We start from the raw sequence: 10,455 nt of genomic DNA, 5'->3' as shown, positions 1-10,455 counted from the left end.
TGGAATGCAAAATACCAGAATAGAATAGGACAAAACAGACAAATATCAGAATACAAAAGTTAAAACGTTCAACACAATATCAGATAAAACCAAATTAAAACAGTAACAATAAATACTAGAGCAGGATAGGATGCAAAATATCAGAATATAGTGCATTTTCTTTAAAAATCAGAGAAAAAAGTAAATATCAGGAATAATCGATAACAACTGAATGCAAAATACAAAAATAAAATAGAAAAGAATACACACACAAAATCCCAAAAGGCAGAAAGAACAGATTATAAATCAAAGAAAAAATATAAAGATTATAAGATAACAGAACAGAACATGAGTTGAGTTAACTGTAGGGACCCTGCTGACTTTGTAGAAAATAGATTTTTAAAGCCATAAATTAAATTTGTCTGCAGGAATCCAGCTGTCATGTAATTACCACCTGATGTGCAGCGGCACGTGATCACAGTCAGTGATCTGAATAAAACAATGAAGGTTGTATTTGCACGTAATGAAGTGTTATGGCGCGTTGCTACCGCCAGGGGTCGCAGCACACTAACATGTTGCTGGTCAGGGAGAGGTGTGATGAACCTAGGATGTACAGTATATAGCCTCCCGCACAGCATCGATAAAAGAAGGGAACACCTTGAGAGCCGCAGACGAGCCGCCGGAGACGCAGCTGAGCGTGGCACGGGCCTGTGTGGCGCATGTGGACGGGCGAGCCAACACACCGCAGGAATGTGTGTGCAGTTAGAGGCAAACACATGCTCGGACATTACTCTATGTAGTGCTCTTGGTCGTTTTCAAGTCCGCTTTCAGCATAATTGTAAATATGGGACCACTTTGCTGCTGCGCCCCCGACGGAAACCTATAATTGGAGACGAGCCACTGACGCGCTGAAAATAACCAGGTTAGCACTTAGTACCGGTCCATTTTGGGGAGGGCCCAACACGAGGGCGCAGCACCATATATCAGCTCCTTCCAGCTGTTTGGGAATATCCTGCTCATAATACCGAGGCTGCAGCCTGGCAGTAGAAGCAGGCGTTTTCTCCCCGTCTCCCTATTCCCTCTTTCCATACTGGATATTGGGTGACTGGCTGGGTGCGCACGGGGGATTTCACGGGTGGGAAACGCAGAAGCTTTTTTTTTTTTTTTTTTTTTTTTTTTTTTAAGGGAGGGAAGGAGGGCGGGAGGTGGGAGACTGGCACAAGGCGACACTGTTGCGTCTGCATGCTTTTTTTTTTTTTCCTCCTTGGACAGACGGGGAAAGATGGGCCAGTGGGACTGTCCGACTTATCCCTAAAGACAATTCGTCCCCCCCATCCCACCCTTACCCCCAATAAGGATAATCTTGCTCAATCTGGGATGCGTGCAACACCAAGTGATCATATATTACTTGGGCGGCGGTGGTGCTGTGGATGAACGGTGAAGTTGAACTTCGCCTGCAAACGCGGTCTCCTCCAGGCAGCCAGACAGCCAACCAGACAGTCGGCGCCTATTTACGTGAAGTCTCCATATGGCGGCGGGATGCTGACACCTGCCCGGTACGCAGGTAACAACCATCCGGCAGCACTTCTTCAAACACTGATAGGCAGCCGATTAATGTGGTATGTATGACTCGGCGCCGATGAAACCTTTGGTATTCCCCCATCACCTGCTCTGAAAGTGACATCGTGCAGTCAGGAGGTATTTTAGGTAAACCTTTGGAGTTTCCTCCTCGTGCTGATCCCGGTGGTAGGACTGATGAGGAGATGATGATGATGATGATGATGATGTGTGTTAGAGGCTGGGTCTTTGCGGGCAAGGTGAGTCCTCAATTTATTCAACTGGCCTACAAAGTCCCAGTTTCTGGCTCATGTGACCCCCAGTCATTGAAACTACACTTCTACTACGTATTTGTCTTTTAAAGACAGTAAATAGGGGGCTGAGTAGAAGAAATTAAATTTAAAAAATACAGATGGGCTTTGACAACATTTTTTAAAGAATAAAGTGTCACCGTAACCCTGGAAAATGTCAGTAAAGACACCATTTCATAGAGCTGTTAGAGGGTAACGTGATCTATAATCATGTTGGGGGAATCATATGGCAAAACCAGTGAGATTAAACACAGTACAGTGTTAGGTCACCTTAAAGTCACTAATAAATACCATCATAGACTCAATGTAAAATTACACAAATGCTACAATTCATTTTTAAATGTTTATGTCTGCGCCTCAGACAGTAAACTACAGTCAGGTAAATACGCAGCTGCAGCAGGTGGTCAAGCAAAAGAAAAAAAAAGAAAGTATGTAAAATAAACTATTTAATAGCTCAAAGGGTGAATGTCACTGCTTAATAATTGGCTAAAAAGGTTTGACTTTTTTCTCAGATGGACTGCTGGACACTTCTTGATAAATTGTTTTCAAAACAAATTAAAATTTCCAGCCTTTTTTCTTTTCTTTTTTTCCTTAATCAAAAAATAGGCTAAATTAAAAAAGGAAGAGAAAAAAGTTCAACTCCCAGAGAGAATCGGTTATTTTTGTTGGATTCATCTCTCTTCAAAGACCACACGAGATGAATTCAGCATTTTAGTGTCACTGGTACGGCAACTGAATCTAGATGAAAATGTAACAATTACTGTTGAGCCTAAAAGCTCAAGCTCTACATTCACGTACTTCAATTAATATAAAAGGAGGTAGAGTTGTTCAAAATCACAAAGTGCCAGACTCTATTATGTTGAACAAGCGTGTCAAGCGAGGAAGAAGTTGTTTTGGAGGCCTGCTTCTATATCTGTCCTGACCCTAGCATACCGTACATACCCCACTAATGAATTTAGCATCCTGACACTAGATGCTTTATGTAATTAATAGAGCGGAGGGCCGTGGTGGCATCTCCATGCTGCAAGTGACACATAGGTAAGACATTCGCTGAAGCATGGGATTTTTATTTCAAAAACACAAGTCCTCCAGGATTATTAAAGCACTCGTAAAACGGTCCTGAAAATGAAACAAATTCCTCTGGCATTACAATTAGGGGGGAAGTCGTCCCACTGCGTAGGTTTTATTTATTAAACTGTTAATACTCGATTGGTAGGCTGTGTATAGCAGATCAGAGGCAGGTCATTTGTTTTTTGCCTACTGTTACATGTTGCGTCTATAATAAGTGGCTGCGGACTGAAGTCACAGGAAAGTTGACACTTTGTTAAAGCTCTTGAATTCTAATTAAATTCCTTATGAGTGTAGGTGATACGCTATTTACTAATGCAACATGTAGGAAATAGTTCACACTCTTAAATTCCCTGTTATCAGATGGTAATAAGACATATTTAAAATCTAATACAGAGATTACATTAAATGATTCAAGGCCACCTCATGTTGGTGGAGATGCACTCAGCTACCATCACCGATTCCCTCCAACGTAGCCCACTAAAACACGATGACACATCACAGAAAGCAGATAAAAACCAATCCAGCCAAGAGCTCTCCATATATGCTGCAGGAGAACACAAGCCAGCGCGAGTATGAGAGCTGAGGGCCTAGTAAGGGAGGCTCGGTGGAATGAGCCTGGTTTGAATAAGCAGCATGGCTACGGAGCTCTGGGATAGTCACCAAGTGTGCTGATTAAAATTGTGATATTAAACAGTGCTGGCTGCTACTGCCTGCCAAGCCTCTCTCAGTGGCATTTCACATTGTTTAAAAGGCCCAATCGGACTCATCTTACCACTTGCTGCACAGTGTTGCTTACATCTTTTCTTTTTTTTTTGCTTTCCACCACGGCTGTCTCACATTTGTTTGCAGGGTTGTAGTTTTACTTTAAATAGACCTTTCCTACAATTCCCAGGTTACTCTCTGCTCTGGGTCACTGGGTTCACTTAGTTCTCAAAACTGAACATAACAATCGGTGCATGTGTATGTTATTGCAGGCATCATATAGAAAACTGGGCTGACTGTAAAAGCCTCACATTGTGTTTACCTTTTCTGTGAAAGCTGAACTTCTAATGAACACACGGAGGGCTCTTTCTCGGAAATTTTGCTCTGAACTCATTCAACCCCCTTTAAAACGTCACTGCAAATCCCAATAAAAGTCTGCCATTATAAATATACAATTCATAAATACTGGAAAGCAGGCCAGCTTTTTATGAAATATATGACCCAGCCCCGTTAAAAAGGTCAAACTTCGGATTTTGTGGTCACTCCAGGTTGTTGCATTTCTTCAGCCGTGACTGAACAGACACCAAATCACATTTGAGGAGCCAGCAAACGTTGTAGTTTGATCTCAAAAGTTCGGAATGAGACAGGAAGATTAAACTAGGGAGGGAGAGAGGGAGAGAAAGAAAAAGGCAGCAAGAAAAGTGAGGGACTTTTAGGGGCAGCTGTGTTTTATTAACCCAGTCATAATGCCCCTAAAAATCCTTATTGCTCTTGCAATGGTCAACAAATCTCCTGTAGCAACATGTAGAGGAACAGCACGTAAGGATCCATGTCAACTACTTGTCGCACTGCACAAATCAGTCAGGGTGTATGAATGGGGGTTACAGAGGTTATATTCAGAGATTTTAACCTCAGTTCAACCAAGCATAGAAGTCACAGTGCTGGTTGAACTGCAGAGCACATGAAAGGGAGGATATGGTCTCAGAGGAGCTGCTGAAATCAAACAGCAACCTTCGTCAAAAGTTTCACAACATGGTTCCGGATGGAGATAAGCACGAAGTTGGAAATGTTAACACCACTATCTGGAGTCTGCGCAGGCAGAATGAAAAGCATCTCTTCACTAACAATACCAATACGCTGTCATTATATTTCTGCTCAAGTTTTCATAGTTTTAATATGCAGACATAGAAGCCGATGCTCCGTGTCCTTCTGTGTTTTGACATTGCAATGGAGTACCAGGGGACAGACTGAAAGACAGACGCAGACAGGCAGGTAGTCTGACAAAAAAGACAAGCTGGCAAGTAGTGAAGCCCAAAACAATGTCAGAGTATGAAGATATACAGTACAGGCTGGGAGAAATACAGGCAGACAGATGGGAGCATAAAGACGGGTAAACAATAAAACATCTTGACAAGGCAGCAGCCATACAGAGAGACGTAGAAAATGGCAACCAGAACGATAGAAGGAGAGACATGGAGGCAAGCAGGCCGTGGAGGACTGGGATCCAGGACTGGGATCCAGGCCTGGGTGTGGTGTGGTGGGCTGTCATGGCTGGAGAGCGGGCGGTGTGGAGCTCTCAATGTTGGTGAATGAGTCATCGAAGGGAGGCTATTTTGTTGAGTTTCCCTGTGGGACGCGTCGCTGAAGGAAGGAAGGAAGAATCCTCTTCACATCGAGGGAAAGAGAGAAGGAGAGAGACAGACAAGGGGTGAAGGAGTGAGGGAAAGTGTGGACGATGACTCAGGACCACGAACCACATGGTGATGGAGAGAGGAGGGAGGAATTACTCATCAGAGCATGTGGAATCTCATACGGCTATCACAGGACTGACAGTGTGCTTCCCCCATGGCCGCTGCTCAGCCGCCATCAGTCCCTGAGGCACCAGTTAAACAGCAGTCAGCCTTTGTTTTTACCAGCCGAGAACGGAGTGAAGGTGGGGAACGGGGTGAGCCGGGGGTCAAATTCTCAAGCGATGGGGTTTTTCTTAAATTCTTTCATCAAAGCTTCCAGTTTGGGTAACTTGGGCCGTCATGAAGCACAAATGATTATAAATTAATTCTTTACAAAAGCTGAATCCAATCCAGTTATGATGAGTCACACCAATTTTCCCCGAACACATCCGCTCTCCTGTGTGAGTGATGAATGTATGCTGAAAATACTACATCACAATCTGACTAGGCCATTTGAATTTCTACCGTGGCTGTAATAGCCTTCCTGATCGGCATGGCTCAGCTTCATACTGCAAGTGTCAGGATGTAAGAAAATATGCCCACGCGCAGCACTTACATTTCACCTGACAAATTAGAGTAGCTTCAGTAGTTTCTAGAAACACCTGAGTGTGGAAGGCCAGACTGTTTCAGGTCGTGGTTCAAATCCACAATGAGAGGTATTATCAAGGGTAAATACTGAGCTATTTTCAAGCAGGAGTTTTACCTCAGTCACTGTCTGCTTTACTGCAAGTCGGTGCAGGCCTCTGTGCTCCTGCTCCAAATTAGACAACGCTGTCATTATATTTAATCAAAGAAACTTTTCAAAAGGAGAAGAACTGAAAATGGCTTCATGAATATGTATCTGCAGTACACCGTGAACACAGGGTGACATTTTAAGTTCAGTTTCTTCTTTCTTCTTTATAGCCCAGCTTACAAAACAGCTCTTTCATGGCTGCGTAAATCCATCTTTACAGTGATAAATGTGCCACCCCGCCGAGCCTGTGGATGACAAAGTTGTACAGAGTGATGACGGGACGGAGTATAAATATAGGTGAAAGGGCTACTGGCGTGACATGTGTCTTGTCTTCTCTTTGTCTGCTTGAGACTCAGCAGCTGAATCAGTAGCAATTCTTGGACGGGAGTGGTGGTGAATTAAGCGTTAATAGATAGCTCCATGATAGAGGAGGAAGGAGTCAGCAGAAAGTCAGTGGGACTGTGAACAAATGCACTGAAGTCTATTTTATGTGCGGGACCTCCACATCTGTCGCCCAAATACATTTGGTGTGCAGCAACTTCAATTTATAAATTTGCATCAAAAAAGAGATGTGAGCCAACCATTGTGGCATGACTCAACAGGTGAAATGGGTGTGCCCTTGACACTAGCTCCGACCCGACACGGACACTGATCTTCCTCCAACAGAAGTTGCCATTAGGGCGTGGGCTGACAGCACTCCAACACTAGAAGAACCACTCAAATCCAAAGCAAACACTGCAGACAAAAGTCAGACAGCATGAAAAACTGGAGCAGAACCCTGCTTGTGTGCATCCCTCCAGCACCCCTCTTTAAAAAGGAGGCTGAACCCTCCTGACCTGCTTTTAGCCAATCAGCCTTTGACACAGGGCTCTGGTAAGACTGGAGGTAATATAGAGAAGTGTTATGAGCTGTCAAGTGACTATTATTGTCATTTCTCGATTAACGGGTGAATTTCTTTTCACAAAACCTAAGGGTTCTTTAAAATGTCTTGCAGTTTTTGGGCAACAGTCCAAAACCCGATGATGGTCAGTTTAATATCATGCAAGACAAATAAAAGCATCAAATTATGACATTTGAGATGTTGATCTTTTATGTCCATCTACCGGTTAATTCACTGACTTATCATTGCAGGTCTACACTAATTAATAGTTAGTTCTTATCTAGAGAATATGAATTACACTCACTAATTGCTAAACATAACTGACATCACTAACAGGGATAAAAGACAGCATATGAGTTTACAGCCTTTAATAAGGATGTAAACTGGGTAGATTTTAAATTACATTTCTTTAAAAAATAACCTCAAATTAAACACGCTCTGCCTCTAACTACCAAATGACCAAATAACTTAGGCTACCGTTTACATAACCAAATATATCCAAGAGTTATCCAAACAAGACAAAAATACTTTTTCAGTTGGAACCAAACTGAAGACGCCTTTTTTGACGAGAGGTGAAACGTCTTAAAGAAACTCAAAAAAAGTCCAGTTGTATTTAAAAAACACTTAGAATGATCATGATCTTAATGACTATCTTCACAGAAAATCTGATATATCCTACTAATTTTAAATCTATGAATATTACTGATTTTGAGACACATCTATGACTGCATATATAAAACGAAGTAATACCTACACAGATGCAGAATTGGCAGTTACGTGTAATATATTGTTTGACCGTCAGAAACTAACTTTTGGAGGTTACACAACAGTGACATCCTGTTTACACAGCTGATTGCTTTTGATTAGACGGAGTGCAGACGTTTCCTAGCGACCGATTTACACATTATTAGTAAATAAAAATCAGAACGTAGTAAGGACTTTATACAAACAATTTACGAATGGCTGGTAGGACTGAGTCCAAACCCTGTCACAAACTGTTTGATCATCAATAAATAAGCTGTAGAAACAAACAAACACGAGAAACAAATGCCAGTTGCTGCTTTTGAAAAAAAAAAAAAATATCTGGAAACGTTATGCTGCAGTGGTAAATGCATAAATCAATACAGCTGTGCTGCACGCTGCAGGCCTATCAGGCTGTAGGTGGACTGAAAGGTCAAAAGAAACCGTTCATGTGACTTCCAGTCTTCAGCTATAGGAAGAGGAGGCTGTGTCTGTGTCTGTCACACGCGTATCAAAATGAGATCTTTAGTGGGTCGGCACTGTGCGCACAAAGGTGACACACTTATGCACACAGCCAGACACATTAACTCTCGACCTCTCCTTTACTCACTGTTTGCTTTTTTATATAGGAGGTCAAACTGCTCGCAGGTACTGAGCTTTTCTCCACCAGGCTGTCTTCAGCTCAGTCAGCAGCAGTGCCTCGTCTGTTTATCTTTGTGAGTATGTTTGGATATACATAAGCAGAGTGCCATGCAATACAGCGCTAATGTTTGTGTTGTGAGAAACTATTTGCTATAGTATGAGGAGGAATGCAGCTCTCACAGTTGAGAGGAGCTCGGCTGCCTGAGCTGAGCTTCAGATCAGCCTAAATATTTTGAGAAGTCATTCCTCCTTTTTTTTTTTCTCCTCTCTCTCTCTCTCTCTCTCTCTCTGTCTGTCTGTCTTACCCACCATCGACGGGGGCACGTCGGTTTCCAGTTGTTTTCTGGCTATTTGTGGTGAATGATGCATATTGGCAGACCTCATCGGCGCTTTCTCTTTGCATTGCAAAATCTATTGGAGGCTGAACTGGGCTCAGCGCTTGTGTGCCCCAGTGTTGGGTAACAATGAGCTCCGCAGGGCGATTGGCAGATGTCTGTTTTGGTGCTGCAGATACAGTCATGCCATTGTGTGGAGTCAGCAAGTAAAATGTGTGTGCTCTCGTGTGTATGTGTATAAGGGGTGAGGAAAAGCGGGTGTTTGTTTTGGCAGAAAGATCATTTGCCAAAGAAGTAGTTACACAGCCAAAACTCATCAAACCAACCTGCGGCAGTGAGTGTTTCATCTGTCCAACCTCTTCAGTTGTCTAAATGGAAAGGTGGGCCGTTTTCCTCCCCGCACCCACCTCTTCACAGCTCTTTTGTGCTAAGAGGGCTTAATGGTGAGCTGTGGTAGGCATATTTCAGCGTGGTGTTGGGTTAAAATGAAAACAGACAGCAGTGGTAGTAAGCTGCCGTTTCCTCAGACTTTTCTCTGTTGCATTTGTTGTTAACAAGAGGATGAAGTAAACATTTTCAGCTAATCAGGGGCATGACAGAGCCTCATGGTGCCTCTGATCTTTTCCTCTACTCGCTGTGGCTCACTTGAAGTCCCATTGTCTGGCTTAAGCCAAGATCCTCCAGTCCAGAGGGCCTCAGTGCCAAGCTTGGCTCTGAGGATACTGCAAAAAGGGAAAACCCATCTTCCCCAAAACCTTCTTCCATTACAGAAAAGAGGTTTTCCGCTTATATCAAAACTGTCAATGGAAGTCATTCAAGCCACTTGGAAAACATCAATTGCTCTCTTTTTCGTTCTTTATGTTGGCAATATCAGTCAGTCATACGGACACAGCACGATCCTTCCATAGTTGGTTTTCAGAAGAAAGGGAGAGTGTGTGTGTGTGCATGTATTTTTTATATCCATTATCCTCCATGGCATTGTATGCAACTATTATTGATCTTCAGAGCATGTGCAGCTGACTTGGCTGTGAAATATCAGCATCTGCATTGTTTTTATTACTGTAACCTTTGCAACTGATGTGGACATGAATACATTGCCTGTATGTGTATGTGTGTTTGTGTAGAGTACATCAAGTGTTAAATGAAGAGCTGTTTCATGTTGGCACCAGAGTAATGGGAGCCACAATGTGACAGGCAGGCCCAAGGCGACCCAGAAATGTGCCTTCTTGGAACTTCCCTCTCATTCCTTGGCTATAAAAGCAGCGGTACAGTGCCCGCCTGACTCCAAAACCAACAGTTTTGGAAATATCTGTTACATTTGCATCCCAAATATTCAGATTTGCCTTCATGACACTCTTATTTGGGTTGACAGCATTATATTTCTCTTCCTTTTATGCCTCTCGTGTTTTCTTGTCATACTTGCCTGTTTTTGTGTTGACTCGTCTCCTCGGCATACAGGATGGGTTATTTAGGGCAGTGTGGATGCGTAACTGCAAACAATATGTACGCCATACATGCAGCAACAGTACTGTAAACATTTTTTTTTTTTTTTTACGGCATGTTGTCATGTTTCTACAATAGCCCAGAATCGACAAACCAAACACTAGCTCTCGAGAGGGCCTTTTAAAAAAAAAACCAGCTTTTTTATGCAAGTTTCACGGCCATCATAGATTCTCTTTTACCAAGGAGAGAGTGAGTTGAGGGGGTTGGGCAGCCTCCAAATAGTCCACTAAGCGTTAGTCAACAAGAAAATTAGTTTTCATTAGTCGTTAAG

General features: G+C 42.8%; 1 long non-coding RNA gene across 1 annotated transcript in view; it reads left to right on the top strand.

Moving 5' to 3' along the window:
- Nucleotides 1-1,178: 1,178 nt before the first annotated feature.
- Nucleotides 1,179-10,455, top strand: part of LOC138209557 (uncharacterized) — a 29,470-nt gene continuing 20,193 nt past the window's right edge. The window contains exon 1 of the long non-coding RNA XR_011179167.1: nucleotides 1,179-1,543. This is a non-coding gene — a long non-coding RNA (uncharacterized lncRNA). The remainder of the gene's footprint in view (nucleotides 1,544-10,455) is intronic.

The sequence above is a fragment of the Embiotoca jacksoni genome, unplaced genomic scaffold (genome assembly GCF_022577435.1).
Source record: "Embiotoca jacksoni isolate LCO1_2020_lvr unplaced genomic scaffold, fEmbJac1.0.p SCAF_4, whole genome shotgun sequence".
Taxonomy (NCBI): domain Eukaryota; kingdom Metazoa; phylum Chordata; class Actinopteri; family Embiotocidae; genus Embiotoca; species Embiotoca jacksoni.
This window is presented reverse-complemented; position numbering and strand designations above follow the sequence as displayed.